Here is a 12,663-nt window from a genome sequence, read left to right on the forward strand (position 1 = left end):
TTTCCCTTCCCACTATCCAAAACAGGAGTTTTAGTAAGGGATTGTAGGATAGAAATCTGCAAGATACAAAGGGGAAAGCTTTGGCTTCTTTCTGCTAACAATGAACAGCTACAGATAATGAACACACTCAGAAAGCAAAGACTCATTAACCATATTAGCTAATGTAGCAAAGCACCAAAAGACTGTCCGTGAGCAGCCATATGGGCCAAGAGTCAAAACAAGAAGTAATGGAGCATGATTGCTTTCTCAACTATGGCCAGATCTACACTTCAAACTTAGGTCAACATAAGCCACATTAAGTCGATCTAGTAATGTGTGTGACTACAATACTGAGTACCTTCTGCTGACCTAAGTGGCCTGTAAAGTCGACTTCTGTACTCCACCTGTGCAAGAGATGTAGCGCTTGATTCGACATCCACAGTTCGACATGGGGATAGTGTAGACACTGCGTTGTGTAATTTGAATGAATTGGCCTCCAGGAGGTGTCCCACAGTCCTCCTCTGTGACCGCTCTGGAGAGCACTTTCAACTCCACTGCAAGTCAGCCAGGTACACAGGGAACAGCCACTCCCCTGTTAAAGCCTCAGGAACATTTGAATTTTCATTTCCTGTTGATCAGCATGGAGAGCTCACCAGCACAGCTGATCATGGAGATTGAAGATGGCAGACGCGCTCCAGCATGGAGTACACAGGAGATGGTGGATCTAATTGCTGTGTGGGAAGAAGAGTGTGTGCAGGCAGAGCTCTGATCCAGCAGAAGAAACGCTGACATCTATGTCAAGATCATGCCAGGCATGGGGGAGAAGGGCTACACCAGGAACACGCAGCAGTGCCACGTGAAAATAAAGGAGCTTAGGGAAAAATACCAGAAGACAAGGGAGGCCAGCAGTCTTTCTGGTTCTCTTCCACAGATGTGCCGCTTTTATGAGCTGCATGCGATTCTCGGTGGTGACCTAAGTTTCCTCTAAGATGCACAGCAGGCAATCAAGGGCCATGAAGGCAGGGAGAGGCACCTCTCCCCTGGCCCCAGCTCCAGAGCTGCTGAGGTCAGGGAGAAGTGCCTCTCCTTCAGCCCGGGGCCTGGAGTTGCCCTGGCTGGGGAGAGGTGCCTCTCCCCTGGCCCCCGAGTTACCATGGCCAGGCAGGGGCACCTCTCCCCCAGCACCACCCAAGAGCCCACACCCCCAGCTGGAGCCCTGACCCCCTATACAGCAACCTTCTTCCCCAGTCCTGAGCCCCCTCCCATGCCCCAAACCCCTCATCCCCAGCCCCACCTCAGAGCTTGCACCCCCAGCCAGAGCCCTCACCCCCACACCCCAACACTATGTCCTAGCCCTGATCCCCCTCCCGCACCCCAAACCCTTCATCCCCAGCCCCAACCCCACCACATATTACCTCCATATTGGTGCACATATCAAAATTCATTCCACACATGGACAAAAAAAATTAGAGGGAACATTGTCGGTGATCCCACTACTGCCCCAAAACATGCCTTGGATACCTCCCAGGAACCCCAGGTGATCTCGAGCAACAACGAGGAGGACATTGTTGATGAGGAAGAGGAGGAGAATGTGAAGCGGGCAAGTGGAGGATCCATTCTCCCTGACAGCCAAGAACTGTTTTTAACTCTGGAGCCCATCCCTTCACAGGACCAGTTGGCAGCGGAGTGTGATGCCGGGGAAGGCACCTCTGGTGAGTACACATATCCAATCAAACTGTATGGGTTACATGCTATTATTTTTTATGTTTAATCTGAACAAAAAAGTAGGTGTAGTGGGTATCAGTGGCCACTCCAGCTATGCAGAGGGTGCTCTCCAAAAAAGTTTATATGCATGGGGTTGGCCTGGGAATCCTCCATAGAGATCGCTAGGAAGCTTTCCTGGAAGTACTCTGCAATCCTTTACAGGAGGTGTCTGGGAAGGACTGCCTTATTTCATCCACCATGGTAGGACACTTTCCCACCCCACTCCGGTATTAACTCTGCTGGCATCATTGTAGCACACAGCATTGGACCAGGTCTGTACCCAGATGCTTGCAGCATCTGCTCCCTTTCCACCTCTGTTACCCTCAGGAGAATGATATCACATAGGATCACCTAGGGGAAACGGGGGAAGTTTTCAATGCTAGCCCTTGGGCTGAAAACAATCCAACTCCCGTTTGGTGAAATCTGGGTCACACAACCACGCTTTCCTAGATGTGGCACGGCTGTGGTGGGAAGGGATCACTATGTATTGCAAGCAGCATTAGAAAAAAAGAAGAGAGTGGCTTCCTGTTTGTCGCCCTTCCCCCCCACAACCTGCTGCCACTTTTGTAAAAAAACAAATTATTTGGGGGGCTTTACACTGGTGCCTGTCCTCAAGCACTATCCAGGTTGCTAGGGGAGAGTGGGCTTTTCTCAAGTTCCAACCTGTGATCCCAAGGATGTCTTCACAAAAGCAGTGTGTCTCATGGCCTTACTCACCATGGCTGGAGCAGCAAATTGACTCTTGCAATAGCCAGCGGTTGTGATTACATTGTGGCTTGCAGTGAAGTGTATAGAGGGTGTTTTAACCTTGCACCAGAAACAATGTATGTACTGTCAATGCTACCCTTGTACTTTTCATTCTTTGCAGCTGAAACCTTGCCTGTCTGCACATCCTCCACACCGGGACAGAGACTTTCCCAGATTAGAAGGTGGAAAAAGAAGATTCGGGGGGACATGTTCAGTGAGTTAATGCATGCCTCTGAGAGTGACAAGAGGGAGCTCAAGATGGAGGATTACACTGTCCGAGAACCTGGACATGGACAGGGAGGACAGGAGAACATGCAGGGAACAATAGCGTGCCATGCAGGACGAGATGCTGCAGATTTTGAAGGAGCAATCAGATATGTTGAGGTGTCTGGTTGAGGTTCAAGAGAGGCAGCCGGATGCTAGAGTCCCTCTGCAGCCTATGCTGAACCTGCTGCCATCATCGCCCAGTTCTACATCCTCCTCCCTCAAACGTCCTATGAGATGGGGGAGGGAGGGAGTGGGTCGGAAAGTATCACTTGCACTCAACACCAGGGGAGGGTACAAGGACCAGAAGGCGCACATTCCCATACCTTTGATTGTTATTGCAGTGCACCTGTAAGTAAACTTTCTTTGTTGCTCCCCCCCATAGTGTTATCAACCCTTTTGGCCCAGATTATTTTACTTTTCTTTTCAGTCTCTATGTGTTTGTGTGCATCACAAAACTTAACAGATGAATGAATAAAGAGCTTTTTCTCCTTTAACACACAGTGGTTGGTGGGGGTGGAGTTTACAGGGGAGAAAATGCAATGGAGGGGACAAGTTGGTAAGGAACAACACAGATGAGTATCACATTACTCTGGCTCTTTGTTGAAACTGGTTTTCAAAGCCTTACAGAGACGCAGAGCCCCTCAACGTGCTCATCTTATTGTCTTGGTGTCTGCCTGCTCAATATTGGCTGCCAGGCGATCTGCCTCAACATCCCCACCCCAGTGGAAACTTTTTTCCCTTTATTTCACAGATATTATGGAGCGCACAGCAGGCAGCAATAACAATGGGGATATTGCTTTCCCTGAGGTCTAACTTAGTAAGCAAACAACACCAACAACCTTTTAAATGACCAAAGGCACATTCCACATCCATTCTGCACTTGCTCAGCCTATGGTTGAACAGGTTCTTACTGCTGTCCAGGCTGCTAGTGTACGGCTTGGGTAGGCTGAGTCTACTAGGATCAAGATTGGCATGTCAACATCACCAGTGATTCTTTTGCAGTCTGAAAAGAAAGTCCCTGCTTGCAGCTTTCTGAACAGACCTGTGTTCCTAAAGATGCGCATGACATGCACCATTCCTGACCATCTCATGTTTATGTTGGTGAAATGGCCCCTGTGATCCACCAGCACTTGCAACACCATTGAGAAGTACCCCTTTCGGTTTATGTATTCTTTGGCAAGGTAGTCTGGTGCCAGGATAGAGATATGTGTTCTGTCTGTTGTCCCACTGCAGTTAGGGAACCCCATCACGGCAAAACCATCCATTACGTCCTGCACATTGCCCAGAATCACTACCCTTCTTACCAGAAGCCTGTTAATGGCCATGCAAACTTGGATCACAACAGATTCCGTGGTAGATTTACTCATACCAAACTGATGCCACGCTGACTGGTAGCAGTGTGGCGTTGCAAGCTTCCACAGAGCTATTGCCACTCTCAGAGCAGCTCTCATTTTAGTATTGCTATGCTTCAGGACTGGGGAAAGCTCTTCACACAGTTCCAGAAAAGTGTCCTTATGCATTTGAAAGTTCTGCAGCCACTGCTCATCATCCCATAGCTGCATAATGATGTGGTCCCACCAGTCAGTGCTTGTTTCCTGGGCCCAGAAACGGCACTCAACCATGTCAAGGTGATATAGGGGCCGCTAACAGGGAGTTTCGAGAGGGAGTTTGGAAGGGGAGTGGGAAGGGGGTAAGGTACACTTGCCATTCTTTAAAACCTTTACACTAAACTACAGTCAAAACTTCTTGATTTAAACAAAAACCCTATCATTAACCTCGGTAGCTGTAGGAGAAATGCAGGCTGAAGATCAGCAGCAGAGTGGGGGGTATCTTGTTTATTGCACTCAGTGTAGCATGTATGATTACCTGCCCTGTGGGTGGGCGGTGTATGTGTGCATTCGGTGCAAGGAGCTCCTGGCCCTCAGAGACCATGTACGGGCTTTGGAGGCCAGGGTGGTGGAACTGGAGTGGCTAAAGGAGGCAGAGAGGTATGTTGATGAGGCTTTCTGGGACACTGTACATTTGTCCCACCTCCGGTCAGACAGCCCCTGGGCCGTTAAGGAAGGTGAAAGGCCCAGAGAAGGAGAGCAGTCAATGGGAACAGAGGGAAACCTTCCCATAGCTGGGACCCTCCTTCCAGATGATGTTGGGGTATCCTCTCGCACTGAGGTTACCCCTCTGGGGGAGGGAACTCCAGTCATTAGGAAAATACAGGTATTAATAATGGGAGATTCAATCACTAGAAACATAGATAGCTGGGTTTGTGATGACTGGGAGAACCGTATGGTGACTTGCCTGCGTGGTACAAAGGTTGCAGATCTTTTGAGGCATCTAGATAGACCTATGTGTAGTGCTGGGGAAGAGCTGGTGGTCGTGGTACATGTAGGTACCAATGACATAGGGAAGGGTAGGAGAGACATCCTGGAGGCCAAATTTAGGCTGCTAGAAAAGAGACTGAAATCCAGGACCTCTATGCTGGCATTCTTGGAAATGCTTCCAGTTCCATGCACAGGGTCAGGTAGGCAGGCAAAGCTTCAGAGTCTCAATGCATGGATGAGACGATGGTGTAGAGAGGAGGGCTTTAGATTTATTAGGAACTGGGGAAACTTTTGGGAGAGCGGGAGCCTCTACAGGAAGGATGGACTCCACCTAAACCAAAGTGGATCCAGAGAGCTACCACTTAACATGAAAAAGGTTGCAGAGCAGTTTTTAAACTAAGAGCTGGGGGAAAGCCGATTGCTGGAGAGGCGCACATGGATCAGACAGAGACTTCTCCTAGAGGAGAATCTATTGATAGAGATTCTCTAGGTTTTAGTCAGGAGGAGGTGATGAAAGAGGACAAAGTATGGGCCAGATCAGATGAGAAACATTTACATAAAGAATCTGACACATCAGAAAAGGGCAGACAAATAAACAGTGACAAGTTTTTAAAGTTCTTGTACACAAATGTTAGAAGTCTAAATAATAAGATGGGTGAACTAGAGTGCCTCGTGTTAAGGAGGATATTGATATAACAGGCATCACAGAAACCTGGTGGAGTGAGGACAATCAACGGGACACCATCATTCCGGGGTACAAAATATATCGGAAGGACAGAACAGGTCATGGGAGGGGGGAGGGAGTGGCACTATATGTGAAAGAAAAAGTAGAATCAAATGAAATAAAAATCTTAAATGAATCCACATGTTCCATAGAATCTCTGTGGACAGTAATTCCATGCTCTAAGAAGAATATAACAGTAGGGATCTATTATCGATCACCTGACCAGGACAGTGATAGTGACACTGAAATGCTAAGGGAGATTAGAGAGGCTATCAAAATAAAAAACTCAATAATAGTGGGGGATTTCAATTATCCCCATATTGACTGGGTACATGTCACCTCAGGACGAAATGCAGAGACAAAATTCCTTGATACTTTAAATGACTGCTTCTTGGAGCAGCTGGTACAGGAACCAACAAGGGGAGAGGCAACTCTCGATCTAGTCCTGAGTGAAGCGCAGGATCTGGTCCAAGAGGTAACTATAGCAGGACCGCTTGGAAATAGTGACCATAATATAATAACATTTAATATTCCTGTGGTGGGAAGAACACCTCAACAGCCCAACACTGTGCCATTTAATTTCAGAAAGGGGAACTATGCAAAAATGAGGAGGTTATTTAAACAGAAATTAAAAGGTACAGTGAGTAGACTGCAAGCTGCATGGACACTTTTCAAAGACACCATAATAGAGGCTCAACTTAAATGTATACCCCAAATTAAAAAAAACACAGTAAAAAAACTAAAAAAGAGCCACTGTGGCTTAACAACCATGTAAAAGAAGCAGTGAGAGACAAAAAGGCATCTTTTAAAAAGGGGAAGTCAAATCCTAGTGAGGTAAATAGAAAGGAGCATAAACACTGCCAAATTAAATGTAAAAATGTAATAAGAAAAGCCAAAAAGGAGTTTGAAGAACAGCTAGCCAAAAACTCAAAACGTAATAACAAAATGTTTTTTAAGTATATCAGAAGCAGGAAGCCTGCTAAACAACCAGTGGGGCCCCTGGATGATCGAGATACAAAATGAGCACTTAAAGATGATAAAGTCATTGCAGAGAAACTAAATGAATTCTTTGCTTCAGTCTTCATGGCTGAGGATGTTAGGGAGATTCCCAAACCTGGGCCGTCCTTTGTAGGTGACAAATCTGAGGAATTGTCACAGATTGAAGTGTCACTAGAGGAGGTTTTGGAATTAATTGAGAAACTTAACAGTAACAAGTCACCGGGACCAGATGGCATTCACCCAAGAGTTCTGAGGAACTCAAATGTGAAATTGCAGAACTATTAACTATGGTTTCTAACCTGTCCTTTAAATCAGCTACTGTACCCAATGACTGGAAGATAGCTAATGTAACACCAATATTTAAGAAGGGCTCTAAAGGTGATCCTGGCAATTACAGACTGGTAAGTCTAACGTCAGTGCCAGGCAAATTAGTTGAAACAAATATTAAAGAATAAAATTATCAGACACATAGAAGAACATAAATTGTTGCACAAAAGTCAACATGGTTTCTGTAAAGGGAGATCATGTTTTACAAATCTATTAGAGTTCTTTGAAGGGGTCAACAAACATGTGGACAAGGGGGATCCAGTGGACATAGTGTACTTAGATTTCCAGGAAGCCTTTAACAAGGTCCCTCACCAAAGGCTCTTATGTAAATTAAGCTGTCATGGGATAAGAGGGAACTTTCATGGACTGAGAACTGGTTAAAAGACAGGCAACAAAGGGTATGAATAAATACTAAATTTTCAGCATGGAGAGGGGTAACTAGTGGTGTTCTCCAAGGGTCAGTCCTAGGACCAATCCTATTCAACTTATTCATAAATGATCTGGAGAAAGGGGTAAACAGTGAGGTGGCAAAGTTTGCAGACAATACTAAACTGCTCAAGATAGTTAAGACCAAAGCAGACTGTGAAGAACTTCAAAAAGTCCACAAAAACTAAGTGATTGGGCAACAAAATGGCAAATGAAATGTAATGTGGATAAATGTAAAGTAACGCACATTGGAAAAAATAATCCCAACTGTACATACAATATGATGGGGGCTAATTTAGCTACAACTAATCAGGAGAAAGATCTTGGAGTCGTCATGAATAGTTCTCTAAAGACGTCCATGCAGTGTGCAGCGGCAGTCAAAAAAGCAAACAGGATGTTAGGAATCATTAAAAAAGGGATAGAGAATAAGACAGAGAATATCTTATTGCCCTCATATAAATCCATGGTACACCCACATCTTGAATACTGTGTACAGATGTGGCCTCCTCATCTCAAAAAAGATATACTGGCATTAGAAAAGGTTCAGAGAAGGGCAACTAAAATGATTAGGGTCCCATATGAGAAGAGATTAAAGAAGCTAGGACTTTTCAGCTTGGAAAAGAGGAGACTAAGGGGGGATATGATAGAGGTATATAAAATCATGAGTTGTGTGGAAAAAGTGAATAAGGAAAAGTTATTTACTTTTTTCCATAATATAAGAACTAGGGGCCACCAAATGAAGTTAATGGGTAGCAGGTTGAAAACAAATAAAAGGAAGTTCTTCACTCAGTGCACAGTCAACCTGTGGAACTCCTTGCCTGAGGCGGTTGTGAAGGCTAGGGTTATGACAGGGTTTAAAAGATAACTGGATACATTCATGGAGGTTAAGTCCATTAATGGCTATTAGCCAGGATGGGTAAAGAATGGTGTCCCTAGCCTCTGTCAGAGTGTGGAGATGGATGGCAGGAGAGAGATCACTAGTTCATTACCTTTTAGGTTCACTCCCTCTGGGGCACCTGGCATTGGCCACTGTCAGTAGACAGGATACTGGGCTGGATGGACCTTTGGTCTGACCCAGTATGGCCATTCTTATGTTCTTATGACTGTTGCCAGCAACTGCAAATTGCTCTGCTCTGTGGCTTCCAGCAGGGCTGCTTGTGTGGCATCACATTGTTCTGCGCAGCGGCCCCTGTATCGGCTGTGTAAATACTGCATGATAAGGCACCAGGTGTTTTTAATGCTCACAGCATTGTACAGCTGAGCGGGGTCCATGCTTGTACTATGGTGTCCACGCGGGTAACCCAGGCTTACAAAAAAAGGGGAAAAAATACTTGTTTCAGAGTAGCAGCCGTGTTAGTCTGTATTCGCAAAAAGAAATGGAGTACTTGTGGCACCTTAGAGACTAACAAATTTATTTGAGCATAAGCTTTTGTGAGCTACAGCTCACTTCATCGGATGCATTCAGTGGAAAATACAGTGGGGAGATTTATATACATAGAGAACATGAAACAATGGGTGTTAGCATTCACACTGTAAGGAGAGTGATCACTTAAGGTGAGCTATTACCAGCAGGAGAGTGGGGGGGAGGGGCGGCGGAAACCTTTTGTAGTGATAATCAAGGTGGGCCATTTCCAGCAGTTGACAAGAACGTCTGAGGAACAATGGGGTGGGGGGGATAAACATGGGGAAATAGTTTTACTTTGTGTAATGACCCATCTACTCCCAGTCTCTATTCAAGCCTAAATTAACTGTATCCAGTTTGCAAATTAATTCCAATTCAGCAGTCTCTTGTTGGAGTCTGTTTTTGAAGTTTTTTTGTTGAAGAATTGCAACTTTTAGGTCTGTAATCGAGTGACCAAAGAGATTGAAGTGTTCTCCAACTGGTTTTTGAATGTTATAATTCTTGATGTCTGATTTGTGTCTATTTATTCTTTTACGTAGAGACTGTCCAGTTTGACCAATGTACATGGCAGAGGGGCATTGCTGGCACATGATGGCATATATCACATTGGTAAATGTGCAGGTGAACGAGCCTCTGATAGTGTGGCTGATGTGATTAGGCCCTATGATGGTGTCCCCTGAATAGATATGTGGACACAGTTGGCAACGGGCTTTGTTGCAAGGATAGGTTCCTGGGTTAGTGGTTCTGTTGTGTGGTGTGTGGTTGCTGGTGAGTATTTGCTTCAGGTTGGGGGGCTGTCTGTAAGCAAGGACTGGCCTGTCTCCCAAGAGCTGTGAGTGTGATGGGTCGTCCTTCAGGATAGGTAGTAGATCCTTGATGATGCGTTGGAGAGGTTTTAGTTGGGGGCTGAAGGTGATGGCTAGTGGCGTTCTGTTATTTTCTTTGTTGGGCCTATCCTGTAGTAGGTGACTTCTGGGTACTCTTCTGGCTCTGTCAATCTGTTTCTTCACTTCAGCAGGTGGGTACTGTAGTTGTAAGAACACTTGATAGAGATCTTGTAGGTGTTTGTCTCTGTCTGAGGGGTTGGAGCAAATGCAGTTGTATCGTAGAGCTTGGCTGTCGACAATGGATCGTGGGGTGTGGTCTGGGTGAAAGCTGGAGGCATGTAGGTAGGAATAGCGGTCAGTAGGTTTCTGGTATAGGGTGGTGGTTATGTGACCATCGCTTATTAGCACCGTAGTGTCCAGGAAGTGGATCTCTTGTGTAGACTGGTCCAGGCTGAGGTTGATGGTGGGATGGAAATTGTTGAAATCATGGTGGAATTCCTCAAGGGCTTCTTTTCCATGGGTCCAGATGATGAAGATGTCATCAATGTAGCGCAAGTAGAGTAGGGGCATTAGGGGACGAGTGCTGAGGAAGCGTTGTTCTAAGTCAGCCATAAAAATGTTGGCATACTGTGGGGCCATGCGGGTACCCATAGCAGTGCCGCCGATTTGAAGTAATACATTGTCCCCAAATATGAAATAGTTGTGGGTGAGGACAAAGTCACAAAGTTCAGCCACCAGGTTTGCCGTGACATTATCGGGGATTCTGTTCCTGATGGCTTGTAGTCCATCTTTGTGTGGAATGTTGGTGTAGAGGGCTTCTACATCCATAGTGGCAAGTGGTGTTTTCAGGAAGATCACCGATGGATTATAGTTTCCTCAGGAAGTCAGTGGTGTCTCGAAGATAGCTGGGAGTACTGGTAGCGTAGGGCCTGAGGAGGGAGTCTACGTAGCCAGACAATGCTGCTCTGAGGGTACCAATGCCTGAGATGATGGGGCATCCAGGATTTCCAGGTTTATGGATCTTGGGTAGCAGATAGAATACCCCAGGTCGGGGCTCCAGGGGTGTGTCTGTGCGGATTTGTTCTTGTGCTTTTTTCAGGGAGCTTCTTGAGCAAATGTTGTAGTTTCTTTTGGTAACCCTCAGTGGGATCAGAGGGTAATGGCTTGTAGAAAGTGGTGTTGGAGAGCTGCCTAGCAGCCTCTTGTTCATATTCCAACCTATTCATGATAACAACAGCACCTCCTTTGTCAGCCTTTTTGATTATGATGTCAGAGTTGTTTCTGAGGCTGTGGATGGCATTGTGTTCTGCACGGCTGAGGTTATGGGGCAAGTGATGCTGCTTTTCCACAATTTCAGCCCATGCACGTCGGCGGAAGCATTCTATGTAGAAGTCCAGTCTGTTGTTTCGACCTTCAGGAGGAGTCCACCCAGAATCCTTCTTTTTGTAGTCTTGATAGGAAGGTCTCTGTGGGTTAGTATGTTGTTCAGAGGCGTGTTGGAAATATTCCTTGAGTTGGAGACATCAAAAATAGGATTCTAGGTCACCACAGAACTATATCATGTTCGTGGGGGTGGAGGGGCAGAAGGAGAGGCCCCGAGATAGGACAGATTCTTCTGCTGGGCTAAGAGTATAGTTGGATAGATTATCGATATTGCTGGATGGGTTAAGGGAACCATTGTTGTGGCCCCTTCTGGCATGCAGTAGTTTAGATAGTTTAGTGTCCTTTTTCTTTTATAGAGAAGCAAAGTGTGCGTTGTAAATGGCTTGTCTAGTTTTTGTAAAGTTCAGCCATGAGGAAGTTTGTGTGGAAGGTTGGTTTTTTATGAGAGTATCCAGTTTTGAGAGCTCATTCTTAATCTTTCCCTGTTTGCTGTAGAGGATCTTGATCACGTGGTTCTGCAGTTTCTTTGAGAGCATGTGGCACAAGCTGTCAGCATAGTCTGTGTGGTATGTAGATTGTAATGGATTTTTTACCTTCAGTCCTTTTGATGTCCATCTGTTTGCATTTGGAAAGGAAGATAATGTCTGTCTGTATCTGTACGAGTTTTTTCATGAAGTTGATAGATTTCCACTCCATACGGCTAAATTCAGTGCCTTGCATAATGACTGGTTTCAGAGTAGCAGCCGTGTTAGTCTGTATTTGCAAAAAGAAAAGGAGTACTTGTGGCACCTTCGAGACTAACAAATTTATTTGCGCATAAGCTTTCGTGAGCTGCAGCTCACTTCATCGGATGCATTCAGTGGAAAATACAGTAGGGAGATTTATGTACATAGAGAACATGAAACAATGGGTGTTAGCATACACACTGTAAGGAGAGTGATCACTTAAGGTGAGCTATTACCAGCAAGAGAGTGGGGGTGGGGGGAACCTTTGGTAGTGATAATCAAGGTGGGCCATTTCCAGCAGTTGACAAGAATGTCTGAGGAACAGTGTGTGTGTGTGTGTGTGTGTGTGGAATAAACATGGGGAAATAGTTTTACTTTGTGTAATGATCCATCCACTCCCAGTCTCTATTCAAGTCTAAGTTAATTGTATCCAGTTTGCAAATTAATTCCAATTCAGCAGTCTCTCGTTCGAGTCTGTTTTTGAAGTTTTTTTGTTGAAGAATTGCCACTTTTAGGTCTGTAATCGAGTGACCAAAGACACTGAAGTGTTCTCCGACTGGTTTTTGAATGTTATAATTCTTGACGTCTGATTTGTGTCCATTTATTCTTTTACGTAGAGACTGTTCAGTTTGACCAATGTAAATGGCTGATGTGATTAGGCCCTATGATGGTGTCCCCTACTGGAAATGGCCCACCTTGATTATCACTACAAAAGGTTTCCGCCGCCCCCTCCCCCCCACTCTCCTGCTGGTAATAGCTCACCTTAAGTGATCAC

Source organism: Caretta caretta, chromosome 3 (assembly GCF_965140235.1).
Source record: "Caretta caretta isolate rCarCar2 chromosome 3, rCarCar1.hap1, whole genome shotgun sequence".
Classification (NCBI taxonomy): domain Eukaryota; kingdom Metazoa; phylum Chordata; order Testudines; family Cheloniidae; genus Caretta; species Caretta caretta.